Below are 16364 nucleotides of genomic sequence, written 5' to 3' on the forward strand. Positions count from 1 at the left end.
GCGCAAGACTTCAGCTAACTCAAAAGCCCTCTGTTCAAATTTTTTTTTTTAACTGGAAAAGACACCTTTTCAGAAGAGTAATTAGAAAAAGATACTCTAGAAAAATGATGTGCTACGGCTCCTGATTGACCAGGAGAGCAGAGTATCAGCCTCCAGGCCCCTTCTGCAGGGTGGCTTTATGTGGCTCTCACCAGCCTCTGTAGTCCGGCTGCCAGGCTTTTGGAAGTGAATTCAGAATCCAACATTGCAATTTCACTCCAATAGTGAATCTCATTCTGTACAAAAGATGTGGAATCTTTAGAGACATCATTTAAATGCCAATTTTCATGCTTCCTCTTCTAAGTTATGGCACTTATAACATCAATATTTTAAACAGTTCAAGTATTTTTTAACATCTAAATGAGTCATTCACTCTCTTAGTAGAGAAGAGGTAAAATAAAATGTCAGTGACTAAAATGTGAACTACTTCTTCAAAGACAGAGTTAAGTACATTTCTCATGAGTCAATGGCAATTGGCTTAGAACTTGAAAATACAGTGGGGCACCTGACAACGGGGATTCGCTGGGCTCTGGGGGAATTCAAAGACTGCTGGGAAAAGTGGGCCCAGTACTGTCCATATCACATGCACAACACTTTTTTCACGCAGTGCCCTCACAGCTCTGAGTTTCAGAGTAATGACTGCTGCCATTTGGGATTTACATGTGTCTTGCCAATGGGTTTCAGCCCCGGACAAGTTCACCAGGGATTCAATGTGACCAAAGAAATGATAGTAGAATGTTCTTGGGGTGAAAGGATTATACCCAACTTTATTCCCATGGTGGCAGGTCAATCAATAGAATCCCATCCACTCAGAGCGAGTCTGCATGCAGCAAGCCTGTCTCTGCCTCTGGGCCTCTCTGCCCCTGCAGCCATCTCAGTGCCACAACTACACCAGTCTAGTCTCTGCTCTCTTGCAGCCATGCCATCGTGTTGCCCAGAGCACTGGGCGGAGCTCTTTTACAGAGTCAATAACAATGTATTGCCCACATGTGTGTAGTGAGCTAGCTGGCCAGGGCCAGGAGAGAATCCTGGCCATAGAAATCTTCACTTTATCCACAATGTGCATCTACTAATCCATTTCAGGTACTAAAAGCTGCTAAGATGTCTTCAGACTGTGCCCACTGGCTCCTCTAACAAGCCCAGCACATCAGCCAGGGCGGATTTTCCCAGACTGTCCCGGCAGCCACCTGAGGCCCACCATCGCTCCATGGCAGACGGGAGGTTCTGTGATTTAGATGGTAGTCCCTTACAGGTCACAGTCACGGGAAGCCTGATGAGCCAGAGCCTGTATTACCTCACTCCGTGTCAGCAGTTTCCCACATGCTCTAAGCATGAGAACCACCTGGGGAATTTGCTGGACACTCAGCTGGTTCCCCATCCCCCCCTTACCAGGGAGTCTGACTTGGTATCCTGGGATAGGAATTCAGGAGCTTGAGCAGCCATGGTCAGCAGGCCACACTCTGAAAAATGCTGCTTTCTGCGTCCCAGGTTTCCAAGTCCTGAGATGGACAGATCCTCCCACCAATTCAACTCGGCTCGCAATCTGATCATCAGTGTCAAGTAGGAACACCAACATTCTCTAGCCAGCCTTTAGAAATAATTATCAAACTATACAACACCCAAGTAAAAACTTGGTTTCTCAGTTTTCCAATGTGAAAAATGATGATAAATACTTATTCTACTCTATCTTCTCATTACATTGATACAAACATCAACCTATGCACAAGAAAGTGCATACAAAAGGTATTCACAGATACAAAGTGGTGCTCAGGTAAAGCACTGCCAACTCCTTAAATAAGAAAGCACATTCACGTACAATGAAGTTTAAGATCCTAAAACTTGAGGTATGCATGTAACTTCATATTTTCAGGGTTCTCCCATGGATACCTATCTGTTCAATGCCCCCCCAACCCCGTTAGAATTGTTTTAAATGAATGAATAAATAAATAACTAGAAATCAAAAATGTTGTAGAAGGAGGACTTATTTTCCAAAACTAAGCAGACCAAATCACTGTAACTCATGAAAGACAGAATAAATGGTTTGGTTTTCATCTCATGTGGTTTCTCTGCTTGAATCACCCAAGCTATTGCGGCCATGCACAATCAGGCTAAATTCATGGCGCATCTATAGCACTGTATGATTTCAGTAAAATGGAGAGTCTCTAGAATTGCACTTACATTTTAAGACTCTAACCCAAGAACATGACAGAACAGCACACTCAAAGGACTCTCTAGGTCCATAAAAATAATGGGCCCTATGTAATCTCATGGATTATTCCCAAAGTGTTACACAGACCTATAATGAAATCATATCAGATAAATAAAAAAGGCATAAAGAATTTGAAAGAGTATGAAGCATGAAACTCAAATGTTAACCACTTAACTATAACACAGCTTTTATGTGAACAAATATCAATAATTCCAAATCTATCTAAATGAATTCTGGAACAGCTGAATAAGCTTGAAAATTCAACACCACACCAAGAAGTTAGGAACAGCACAAATGAGATGGTGAGAAACCAGTGTGTCAGCTAAGAGTGAGGAGAGCCCCAACCTCCAAAACAGTACTAGGCCAGCATTTTCCTTTATAGTTCAAGTGACAGAGTTCTGTTGTCCAAACAAAAGGATGAATTACACCCACTTTTACTCTAAAAAATCTGCTCTCTATACAGTACTATACAAGGATAAGCCCATGCGCACCAATGTTTTCCATACTATCTCCATCTACCCAAGAATGCCCTTTCATCTTCTCTGAACCTCCTCTGTAAACTCTTACATTAACTCAGTTCCATTTCCATCTAGATCAGCAGGCCAGCACTTTCCAGTACCAACACTAACCTGTGGAGTGTTGGTTAGTGATAACCTCTGGAGATTTTATCTGTCCACAGCTATACTCAAATCCTAAACTGTATACATATTGGCACTTGAAATATTCAGGTAGTTAAGCCTTTTACCTAAAGGCTAAGTACTTGCCCTGAGTTATAATCTTACAACTGCCAATGAGCATCTCTGAGATTCAGGCCAAGTGATTGTATTATTCTGTTCCCAAATTTTCATGCAAAAAAAATGGTGATCGCAATACTCTATTCCATCTTCTCAGTGAATTTATGCAAACAGCAAATGATAACACACAAAAAGTACTCTGAATTATGCAAGGGATACATACAGGTGCAAAGCAGTAACTGCTACCATTATTTTTCTTCAGACCACAAACTCTGAAAAAGCCAGAGGAAATACATTTCCAACACCAAGGCAATGCAAAGGCAATACGGACCAAATGGCATTCAGTCAACTCATCAACAGACATGATTTCAATAAGTGTTTTTCATGAATCATCATAAAATATTGAGAATAATTATTCAAAACCTGCAAAAATAAATAATTCTCCATGATTGTTTCACCAAGGGTATTTCTAGCATTTGTTAAATGGCAGCTCAGTGTCACAGAAAATCATTGGGTTTTTTTTAGTTCCAATACATCTGGTTCTGACACTGAGACGCCATGTGATCTTGGAGAAGTCACTTACCCACTGTTAATTACAACTGTTCTCATTGGAAAAGTGGTGATGATCATGGCAGGATTACCAGGAATGTTAGATGACATAAATGACCAGACACAAAGTTGTGTCCATGAACAGTATCCTCCATCACTTACTGGGAAATTTAACATTAAAATCATCTTCCAGATACACCGTGGGGATCCTTTAAGGTAGGCTATGGCCTACCCTGATCCCTAACAACCTATTCTATAATTGATTGTTTTGGAACTGAATTAGCAAATGAATATGCTTGAAATCAAACTGAGAGTTAATACACGTGATGCAATTTGAGTTCAATTAAGTGCTAAATTGGGTAGGCAGTGACTCTAGATACATTCAATAAGAGCGCAGAGAAGAGAGGCATCAATGGGAATGCTTTAAGGAAAGGAGATTTTGTCCTGGGACTTGGAGGATAACCATGACCTAAAAATACCGCAGGAACAGAGAAGGTATTAGGCTGAAGCAACAGTTAGCAGCTGATAAATATATCTTCCTAGAAACTCTGTGACGTAGCTACTATTATAATTCCTCATTTTACAGATGAAGAAACTGAGACAGAGAGAAATTAAGTAACTTGCTCTGGTCATAGAAAAAAATGTTGGAGTCAGGACATAAATACAGCCAGTCCAGCTCCAGAGGCCACACACTTAACTACGAAGAGTCACACTGTTTCCATGAGCCTTACATTTTTACCTTTCACTGCCCCCCAACCATGAGGTCGCAACTCACAGCCAGGAAGTCTGCATCCTGGCTGCAAGAGAGTTTAGGAACCCCAAGAGAGTTTTTGTGGCTCTTTTTACTGTAATTGTTACTTCTAAAGATTCTATCTATCTAAGGATGACTGGAATCAAAGTATGGGAAGCTAACAGAAAGTCCAGATGATAAACAAAAGATGTCAGGCAATCACAAAGGGCCCCAACACACTCTGGTAACAGGCTGAGAAGTTTAGGTGAACTGTCAGCTACATAAAATAGAGTTACATCATGTAGGTACAATTTCACTTCATTTAGAAACAATGTACTCTTTCTACCAAAGGCCATTAGTCTCTTATAATAGACATTTTTCAAGGTCTAAGATAATAATTCATGTAATCAAAAACTAGAAATATCAATTACTAGATGGATTTTTTCCAACTATTTCAAAATGTTATAACAATATGCAGCATTTCTTCTTATAAGAAAAGGCAAAAGATATTAATTTAGGAAACTAGCCTCACTGTACATCATATATTATTTTTGCTAATAGGTTTCATATTTTTGAAGGATCATTTTCCAAGACATGGAGACTTTGATTGGTGGCAATATATCTTTGTGAAATAGAAATTTGAAACAATTTATCCATATTAACTAGAAAAGAGTTAGTTTAGTTTTAGTTTTGTTTTATAAAATATAAAGTTATTTTTAAGCCACTACTCCCTTAAACTAAGGCCATCTATGTATCTGAATAGTATTTCAAATGCTTTCTACAGTAAATTATCTTCAGTTAAGTTTATGTAAAGTTAGCTACAAATGATGAGATAGTATTTCCAAGTAAAGTCCAAGAATATAGAACTAAAGACATTTATTTTTAAATGTGAATTGTGGTCAAAGGCAGGTATATAACAATACAGTATCAATATATATATATTTTTTATTATGTAAACATATAGATTGACAGTACCATTTTTTAACTGGTAATGGAGTCATGAACCAGAATAATTTTGGAGCATCATTAATGTTAAATCTTTTTTCAAGATCTATGTGAATAACTGGACATGTACTTTAAGTTACATAGACAAAGTATCATTTTATATTTGTATTGCCTACATATTTATTTATATAAGCATATTACATCATTATATGCTTTTTATTGATTACTTAATACATAAATAGTATGCTAAGCATTTGCATATAATTTCATTTGTTCTAGTTGAATTCTAAACCTTATTATGCTTGAATTTAAATACAGGAAAACATTTCACATTCTTCTCAGAAACATTTCTGTAGTTCAAAAATACTGCACAGAAATGTGAATATACCCCATGAATGATGACCCAAAGGGGATAAAGGCAAAATCTCCACCTACATGTACTTACGGAATATCAACATGGAAATCAGAAGCCACTGCGGCACACAAAATTTGGTGGGTGGCATGAAAGCAAATGATAGCAAACAGTCATGCGATGTGAACAAAAGAGATAACTGTCTCTATATTATGACTTATAAATAGACAATAAAGGTTTTACCATGTCATTGGTATCTATTGACCATATTAATAATGATGGTATGTATGAAAATAATGTTCCTTTAGAAAATAGTTGACGGTACAAGAATGAAGACATTTTCAGCAAGATATGTAAGTTTTTAATGAGTATAATATACACTCGGGGTGTGGGGGATGGAAATCATGATTTTATCCCCAAGGTCACAGGTATGGGCCTGAAAATAATGTCCAGACCTCTGGGTCCCTAAAATGTGCAGTAGCCACTGCATTGCTCATAGAAAATACTTCACCTCAAATACTCTGCCTCTTTTATAGTAAATACAATAAAATATTGATGATCTACTTTTAAATGGTCTGAATACTCCCTGTTATGTGAAAACTTGAAATGACCCAGGGGACTTACTCTCCTACCTTTTATAGCCAAGGGAGGATGAAAGTTTTAAACTCATAACTGCATTAATGTCTTTCAACTTGAAAATGAAAAAGTATATAACCAATATTTTAAAAAAGAACCTAAGGAAAGTACATTCTTTATCTTAATTTTAAAGAACAAAAAGATTGTCTCATTTTGCAGATACATACTTTAAGATTGAATAATCTCAATCATCCCCTTCATAGATTTATTGAAGAAGATATAGTGATGACTAGAACTTAGCAATAAAATTGAAGTTGGAGAACTGGAAATAGAATTGGTCATGGGGACTATGAGTCATCTGAACATCAGAGTTTGTTTATAATTGACAAGAAGTACACATTTCTTTACTAAGATAATCTTCTGAGAATATTCTCTTAACACAAGAAAAAGGACTGACCAGTGCACCAGAGACAGATTCATTTCTCTACAGGCTACAGACATGACCACTCAGCAAGATGGTAAATTGATCAAACATACCACCAGATTGAATATCTGCCTTGGTAGCAAAGTACACGTTGTCCTCAGTGATGACTCTGACATCATTTGTAAAGCAATTAAAAAAGAAAAGCAACTGTTGACATCTTAATGTTGCTATATATTTATCTAATTCTGGGTTCTCAAAATACTACGTCAGAGTGAGACAGAAGTTTTCTAGGTGAAAGTAATATGTGGTGTCAGCTCTGCTCAATTTGATTTTTGAAACTGATAGATACACAGTGAAATAATTTTTCCCATGTGACAACCAGGGAATATTTTTGCACATTTTTACCTATTGGTAAATAATTGAAAACATTGTTTTACATTAAAATAAACATATCTCATGTTGTAAATATTTTTTTAAATCTTATGCAATTAAGACAAAACAGAGATGCTGGGAGTTCATACTTACTGTAGACCTACTGTGTATAATGGCTACTGATGTTCTGTAGGTAAATCTACATTTATTGGAGTACTAAACTAAAACTTTTCAGAAGACCTGCTTAAATCCTTAAACATTACTGTTTCTGTGGGAATTAACTGATATATCATTTCTAATATGATGACAAGTTTTGACTGTCAAAACTGAACAAGACAGCTTGCAATAGTAAAAAGACTGATTTCTAAGACATGGACTCTAGTTTTGTCTGTTACTTACTGGTGGTGTGACTTTTGAACACAGAATCTCTGTAATTTTATTTACTAAAGGGGATAATATTATACCCACTCCAAGGTTTTACTAAGGTACAAAAAGCATTTAGGATTGTTAAGTCCTCTTAATGAATTGAACTCCTTATCATTATGAAATGTTCCGTTTTATTTGTGATTATATTCCTGTTCTGAAGTTTATTTTGACTAATATTAATACAGACACTAGTTTTGTTTTTGTTGTTATTTAGTGTATACATGACACATCTTTTTCTATCCTTTTAGTTTGTTTGTTTAAAAGAATGTTTATTATAGATTCATTATGTTCCTGGAAGAAAACATTCTAAACTATTAACAGCTTTTGTTTCAAGGAAATGTGATTTTTCTTGATAGTTTAATATATTTAAAATTTTTGATAATTAAAGTATCAGACTCAAGAATTCCAGTTTCTGATCTGGGTAAGGATAGGCCTTGTCCATAAGCAATCAAGAGGATTGGGATGACAAAATACAAATAACCTCACCTTTCATATAAAATTTCTTTCTCTAGAGTCAATGAAATATATTGTCAGAGTCAACATTCATTCAAGAAGTGTCCACAGTAAGTAAAAATAGGGCCATCCACTCCCACAAAGTTTCTCTTAAAATAAGCAGGCTTTTTAAAAAGTCACTTCCCATTTGAACTATCGGAAGCAATTTCTGCTTAGAGCCCTCCTTTAGCCGTTCAGTTTAGTAACCCATGTGAGCTCTCTTGTACAGTTATAAATCATCAGCTCCCTAGTTTTTAAGAAGTTTTTTTTTTTCCAATTGTGGTAAGGAGCACATAGTATAAAACTTACCCTCTTAACTATTTTTATACATGTGGTTTACTAGTGTTAACCATATTCACATTGTTGTGTAACAGATCTCTAGAACTTTTTCATCTTGCAAAACTGAAACTCTATACCCATCAAACAACTACCCATTTCTCCCTCCACCCAGTCCCTACCAACCACCATTCTATTTTGTTTCTGATTTTGACTACTCTTAATTCTGTCCTTTTAACTTTTATACCATCCATAAAAGGAGTTTTTTATAGATAGCATATAACTGGGTCTTGCTTTTATTTCCAATCTGATAATCTGTCTTTTAAATGGGGTATTTAAACCATTTCACATAATTATCGTATTTCACATAATTTCGTATTTCACATAATTATCAATATACTGTGTTTATATGTACCATCTTGCTATGGTATTTCTATTTCTCCTCTCTGTTCTCTTTGTTCAGTTTTCCATGCTTCCTGTCCTCTTTTTGATAAAACTGAGTATTTTTTTATATGTTTCCAGTTCATCTCCACCTTTGGTTATTAACTATATCTGGCTGATTCATTTTGTGTGTGATTGCTATAGTATTTATACAAGCAATATGTACCTTCAAATAACACATTGTTAACACAGTCTACTTTCAAATAACACCATTCCACTTCACATGTACAATAGTATGGGTGACTTCCTTCCATTATGCTCTCTCTGTAATATCACTCATTTTCATTCAATATATTATAAACTCCATTAGGTATTGCTATTATGTTTGCTTTGAGCATTTTCTTTTATAAAGATTTTTAAAATCTTTAATATTTGCCTAGATATTTACCATTTTGGGTGCTCTTCATTTCCGTGTATAGATTCAAATTTCTATCTAACGTCCCTTTTCTTCTATGTAAGGAAGTTCTTTCTTTTGCCCTTTGTGATGTCTGGTAAGAAGTCTGATTTTGTTCTTCCATATGTCAGGTGTATATTTCCCTGCATTTTCCCAGGCTGCTTTCTAAGACTACTCTTCGTCACTTTTGTTCAGCAATTTGATTATTATATGCTTTGGTGTGGTTTCTTCTGATTGGGGCTCAATGAACTCCTTGGATATGTGGGTTTATAGTCTTCATCACATTTGGATAATGTCAGGCCATTATTTCTTCAAATATTTTTTCTGATCCTCCCCACCTCCTGAGAGTCCAACTACACACATATTAGACAACTTGAGATTCTAGGTCACTGAGACTGTTCATTTTTTCAGTCTTGTCTTCTCTCTCCTCAATATTGATCAAATGCCAGACATTGTGATTTTTACATGATTGAGAGCTATAGATCCTGTTGGCTTCCTTTAGAGTGCTGGAATTTGTTCTGGCAAAACTAAGTAACTTGCACGTCAGTTTGATCCTTCCAAGGCTTGCTTCTCAAGTCTGCTGTGGCAGGCTCCAGACCAGGCCTCTTTAGGGACTAATTCAGCCCCATTACTAAGCTGTACCCCATCTGAGATATCTACTAGACATCCCATATATAAAGCGATCTCTCCATTCTGCATTGTGTGACCTTTATGCAAGCTTAAAAAACTGCTCAGCCTATTGACTTCCTTGTTCTTTGCTTGCCTTATGCCACACAGGCAAGTCATCTCTTAGCCAAACCCTTAGGCAGACCATTCTGAAGATCTCCAGAGCTCTCTCTTCGTGTAACACCTTCATCTCTGCTATTGCACCCCTAAAATTAGTTGCCTTCATGTCTCCAAATTCTAATCCTTGCCTGCTTAAGTCAGTGTGACTGTTGGGCCCCTTTGGGTTCCTCCTCCCTGTTTTGGATCCAGACTGAGGCAGTAATAATTTCACCTCCTTTTTGCCCTGCTTCCAAGGATCATAGACTTTAACTGCTTGTTGTCCGATATGTGAGAAATACTTCATATATTCTATCTGGCTTTCTAGTTGTTTATGGTGGGAGATCAGTTCCTACAGCAGTTAATCCCTTATGATCAGAACCAAAAATCCTCCAAGAGTTAAATAAAATATTTGTGTAAGGCACTTTATAAACTGAATCACTATACAAAGATTAGCACAAGAAAGCCCATCTAGACAGAGAAGAAATACATGCTTCAAGGTCCACATTTTCTTTTCTTACAATTCTACCACAAACACTAGTACATGAAGTAGAACATGATCATATATAAACTGAAATATTCTGGGAAGACTTATTTCCCCAAAATCGAAATTCCCATTATTCCTCAGAGCATGACATTTCTTTAAGAAGTGTTCCTTTCTACAAAGTAGCAACCTGTAAAAATGCAAGTAACTCTTGGAAAGAACAGCATTTTACATTCTCCTCAGTTAATAACACTGCAGTTAGAACTGGTCATCTGCTGTCCCAGAAGCCATCACAGCACGGAGGACTGGGGTGTGTGGAGCAAAATGAAGATGAAGGAGAAAGTATATTGCTAACAGGAAAGAAGGAGGGCAGAATTATCAACTTCATAGCTTTGCCCAGGGCAGGCCCCGAGGGAAAGGATTTGTCTGCCTGCTGTATTTCCCTTGGGGCCCATCTGTAATTACTATCACAGCTCATTGATTTTCAATTCTTTCTATTAATACATTTATTGGCCCGTCTGACACTATTAAAATCAGTCCAACTCTGCCTCTTTAGGATATCTCTTTAGTGGAGGATATCTCTTCCCTAAATTAAGAGTTTTGCAAGTGCAGATGTTTTTCTCATGCTTTAAAAAAAAAATGTCTTCTCATATTAGCAATAACAGCTTCTGTGTGTTTTTCTTTGAAGCTAGGCACTGACATGTAAAGATTTCACTACAGATCAAAAGATCTCAAGCCGTGAGTCATCAGAGAATATTAAATGATAAGCAAATTCACATGTCTAGGATAATTCCTACCAATTTAGTGGTTATGCTAGCTCCTGTGCCACAGAAGGGGAGGTAATAACGAGGCTCAGTTAAGAGTAAAGCAAGTGGTATTCTTTGGTGTCTTCTCTTTTGATACAATCATTAAAGTAACACTGTCTTACTAAGCTTTTACACACAGATGTATCGTAAATCTTTTATGTTAAATTAAACATAGTGGATTACTGAGGAAAAGAAAAAGTTAGGTTTGTCATTGGCTTTTTGTCTCTAAAGCTACTGAGTTTGAATCTAACTGCCTGTCTAAAATAAGAATTCAACGGCCCATGTGTAGGTTCAGCTACATTACTTGCACCTGTCTCTATTTCTTTATTAAGCCTAAGGCTTGGAGTCCTTTCCAAAATAGCACCTGTCTCAAAATCCTCTCAATTCCACAGTGTGGCACTGGCTTTCATAATAAATAGCACCTGAATTAATCACTATTTATTAAGCTCGCCTAACAATACGCTCCTTGTTCTGGGAGGATGAGGACAAAGCCTGAGCTCTGCTCATAAGGAAGCTACAATACAGTTGACTTAATAATGGTGCTAGTGAGTTCTCTGTGATACAGAAAAGTGTTCAACACCTTGCTACGGATGTCCTGCAGAATGGTCTGCAAAGTTACTGCCAGCTGCCTAGGGAAAAGACCAGTATTCTCTTTTGTCCTGCCTCTGAAATTCGGGAGTTCGGGGACCTCTGCTCTGACCTTGGATGGTATTTTCTGCTAGCAAGACTAGGAGAATACATCTGACCCAACACCTGATGCCATACCTGCACCCTTCCCAGCTCCACAGCTGTGGGGAGGAGTCCTGGGTTTTCGCCCCCAGGGTAGCGCAGAGCGGCCTTTTCCCCACCCAATTCCTGACTGCTTGGAGCACTTAAAATGATAAAACACCCCATCTCTTTCTCTCTGCCATGTTATTGCCATTGCTCTTTACCTACAGGCGCACAGGTCAGAGCTGCACCACCCTTTAGAAGGGGTGACTCAGAGCACTGACCAAGGGCTTTCAGTTGCTATCGCTGGTGGAGGGACTGGTCAGCTCCTTCTCAGTGACAGATTCTCAGGCCTTAGAAAACAGGTGGGCAGAGGGAGTGGGGAACACTGCCTGCAGGTCTCCCTCTGACATGTCTGCACCTAAATATTTTTTGTATTTTTATTCAGAGAGTTCACCTTGTCTTTTTCAAACGTTTTACTTTAAACAATTTCAAACACATACACAATTTGGCAGAATAGTTAAACAAGCCCCCCATACCCATCACCCAACTTCAATACTGATGGAATTATGACCAAACTTCCTTCACCTCTATCCCCCACATCCTGCCCTCCCATTTTATTTTGCAGCAAATCCCAGGCATTTCATCATTTCACCTATAAATATAGCAATAAGAATCTTCAAAGTATATGAACTCAGAGCTCATTTTTTAAAAATTGTGGCCTAAGACCATTATCACACCAAAATGTTTTACCATTTTTAATGATAAGATTAATGTAATTAATGTAATAATTGATTTCTGGCTTCATTCTATTTTTTACATGACAAAATCTAAGCAGATTTTGAAACATTTCTCCAGATATGCTTAAAATTCAAATAAAAAAAATAAGGGTTCCAATTTGAGATTTACCTTACAACTTCTTTTAGAATTCTAAAGTAACACAGATGTTGACATCTCTACTCAGTATCTCATGAGAACGGCAGCAATAGAAATTGAAGCAATGTGGAAATTCTTACTCCTTTTTTCCCCCAAAGGGGAACATTCATTCAGCTCCCGCTGCATGCAGGCAGGCTCTTGTGAGGCTTGGTGGTTCACTTTACTTTCCAGCTGAGGAGAAACAGAGATCAAACTGGACACACACGACTGGCACCTGAAGGAGCATGTGCACTCAGGGTTGTCTCACTTTAAAGTCTACGCATCTCTCCTTCCACACACAGATAAGCTTCACTGTTGTCAAACTGTTCAACTAGCTGGAAATGCTTTCTCTTAACTCCTTGCCTATTACCAGAATCAAAGACTCTTAGACTGCAGGTGGGAGGCCTCGTCTCCAATCCCCCCACTATCTGGATGAGCACATAGAGGCCTGAAGATATGAAGTAACTTCCCAGTACCATTCAAGCGGGTGAGCTGCAGGGCCAGGAAAAAACTGAGCTTTATGTCTTTGAGGCAGTCCCCTTTCCCTGCACACTGCCACTCATCTCCAGGTGTGACAGTTCCGCTACTCTTCTTCCTGCTTTAGTCCTTTGCTTTACAACGTGTCAGAACATCCAAAGGCTGACAGCATTTGGGAAGCTCTTGTAACAGCAGGACACCAAGCACCAAAGGTCACAGTCAAAGTCATTCCAGCACTCCTTGCTGTGCCCCTGAAGTGTATCAGAGAGCACATGCCCTTCCCATGGACTGAGTAGCAGCATGTGCTGTGTGACCGACAAGCCTGAAGAAGGCTGAAGTCACGTTTCAGGAGAATGCAGTAATCATCTGCTCCGGTATCAGAAACTAAGGGTGCAGATCCACAGAATTCTGAACAGAGGGAAGGTACACAGAGCTGGTATCAAAATGCCATCTACCCAGTTCATATGGGTACAATGAGGGCTGCCATCAGGGACAATGTGTACTTACAGAATTTCTGGCTTTTATTTGTATGTTCAGAACAACTGTATGAGGTAGATAGAGCACATTTCTAAGTAGCTGTTGATCGGTTTCATATGTTTCACCACACCAGTTATAATGCCTGGACAAGATGGATAAAGGATGTATTTACTGAGCACTTACCATGTGCCAGGAACTCCGAGGAATATACAAGAAATAGTTCTCATCCTTTAAGAACTTAAACAATCTATTTGAAAAGACATGACCACAAACACACACTGGAAAACTATTAAGAGAATGAGACAAGGCAGCCAAAACTTTCCAGAGAGAAAGCAGAGTGCCTAACCTAGGCCTGCTCCACAGTCTTTCTTTAAGCTCTGAGATGGGCTCATCAGGTCCTGAATTCCTTGGAGGGTTTGGGGGCATATGTAGAAACCAGCTGACAGCAGGGGACCTAAATTGGCTATTTATAGCAAGAAGGAGAGAAGGAACATACGCCTTCATGGTGCACTGCAGGAGGTCCATGTACCCTACTGTTGTTTCACAGTGCTGCCTGCAGCCTGAAAGGCAGACTCAATTTTTTTCCTTGAAAGACAGGATGTTAACATCTATGTCTTAAAAACAGAGTCACACAACTACATTTTCCAGGGTGATTAGAGAATCCAATCAAAGCATCAACTTCAGGCTTTCTCATTCATTGTCATGATGTATAGATGCATTTATAACTTTCTTTTCATTGTAACTAACATCTCATCTCTGTCAAAAGCCCATAATCACACATGTGATTATTTTAATTTCACCAATGTTTACAATTTCTTAGGAAGAATCAAACTTCAACTAGCCTCTAATAGGAAATGAGGAGTGAGTCCTCTAAGACTGAAATGAAGAAATCTTCAGAATTCTAGCAATCCTTATCTAAAAATAGTTGTGAGACTCTTGAGTATACAGCATAGCACCCATCACATTATCTCTAGTGGAAAACTCCAACAAAGTAAAAAAACGAAGTTCACTAAAAGTCTAGATTTTATCTTTAATTTTAAAGAAGAGCTGACTGAAATTACTGCAAATGACTAAATACAAAACACTGCGTTCTATAAATAAAGTCATAATACGTTTCATTAAACCCTGTGGGCTGCTTCTGTTGAAGCTTTACTAGAAAAGAGAATGAAACTGTCTCTCCCCCGTATTTAAGAAGTATACACAAAACTAAGGGAGATGATAAAATCAAGTTTCTATTGCTCTCCAACATACACAATCTAAATTAGGATTAAAATACCAACATCAGCTCCATTCACAAGGAGGAAAATTGATTTTAATGAACAAGCATTAACTTTTCCTGTCCCTATGTGAAGACAGAAAAATATCTTCTATAAATAATGTGACACGAGGTTTTCATTCACACCATAAACCTGCTTGGAATATTGGCTTTTATTTTTGTGCACCTAGATCTTTCATGCAAACATGACCTTAAAACTGAAAAATGACAACAAAGGGGAAAAAAATATCTAGATGTCATTAAAGATTGCCAGGACTGGAGGCAACAATACACCAACCATCCTGCCTTCATCAGGTGGCCCAGGTAGTATTTCCTGACTGGTTTCCTATACCTTCCTCCAACACATGCATGACTTGAGTAGACTTACTGCTATTCAAGAGGAAGAACATACTGTGAAATAATAGCAACACTATGAAATACACCACTTTTTTCACTTTTCCATCAGCAGTGTAAAAAGGTTATCCTCTGAATGAGGTGTCATGGTCTGTATGATTTGCTAAGAAATGGCTGTGCAGAAATTTATTTTATTAAACTGATGCTAAGGCATTTAGGTTAAGAAAATAGAACCTGAAAGAATGAAAACATATCTTTCCAGTGATTAGGTTAAATGAAAAGGTAAAAACTACTCAGTCTGGAGGATATAGGTTAGTTCGATGAGTCAGGCTAGGAAATCCAGGTGAACACATGACTTTTTCTGAAGGTTTGTCTTCCATGAACAAATACTATGAATGACCACCACGTAGTCTTTCCTTTTATGGTGCTCTAGTGTCTGAGGTTGGGGTTGAATCTATGTGAGTCAGTCATTACATCATTACAGAACTGGAATTGTGTTACCGGTTGCCATAATCCATGAAGTTCATTTCAGAGCTTTGACAATTGACACTATACATAAAGGTGAAATGATAACATCAATCATGATGGGGCTCTGTTTCAGACATGGACTTACAATGAAGAAGAGAAATGTACACTGAGATGCCACACACCCTGCCACATACTGTTCAAGAAAAGGGGAAGTTACGGGAGAGACCCTCTAAATGCAAGCACCTAGATTTGTGCCTCAGAGGCCCTCATTGTGAAATCCTTTTGGTACATCAGAAGTCCAACTCCTTGAATGGGGTGGTCCCAGATGAACTCATGCACACAAGGGTTTATAAGAGTGAGATTCTGTTCAAATTTAAGTTTCTTTTGACTGTTCAATTACAAAGATTGCTAAGGTTTGTTTGGATTTTCTGAATAAGAGATTCACTAATAAGATGAAGATTAAAGATATATTTAATGTGCAGGGGATTTTTTGGGGGGTCATCTGTACTGCCTCTGTAGTGGTGGTTCAGTAAGGTAGGTGGGCAAGATACATGCAGGCACACGAGCAGGGATTTTTCCCTTAAATACAGAACATGGTCAATGCTGCAAGCAATCCCATTGTGCTTATTATGATTTTAACTAGTGAAGCCATAAATGTTCACAATTATACAATCACCTATGTCCTTTTTAAAAAAAATC

At 37.9% G+C, this 16364-nt stretch overlaps 1 protein-coding gene across 5 annotated transcripts in view; it reads right to left on the reverse strand.

Moving 5' to 3' along the window:
* KLF12 (KLF transcription factor 12) overlaps nucleotides 1-16364 on the reverse strand; it is a 445357-nt gene that overhangs the window by 243346 nt on the left and 185647 nt on the right. The gene's annotated exons all lie outside the window — the stretch shown is intronic.

The sequence above is a fragment of the Manis pentadactyla genome, chromosome 17 (assembly GCF_030020395.1).
Source record: "Manis pentadactyla isolate mManPen7 chromosome 17, mManPen7.hap1, whole genome shotgun sequence".
Lineage (NCBI taxonomy): Eukaryota > Metazoa > Chordata > Mammalia > Pholidota > Manidae > Manis > Manis pentadactyla.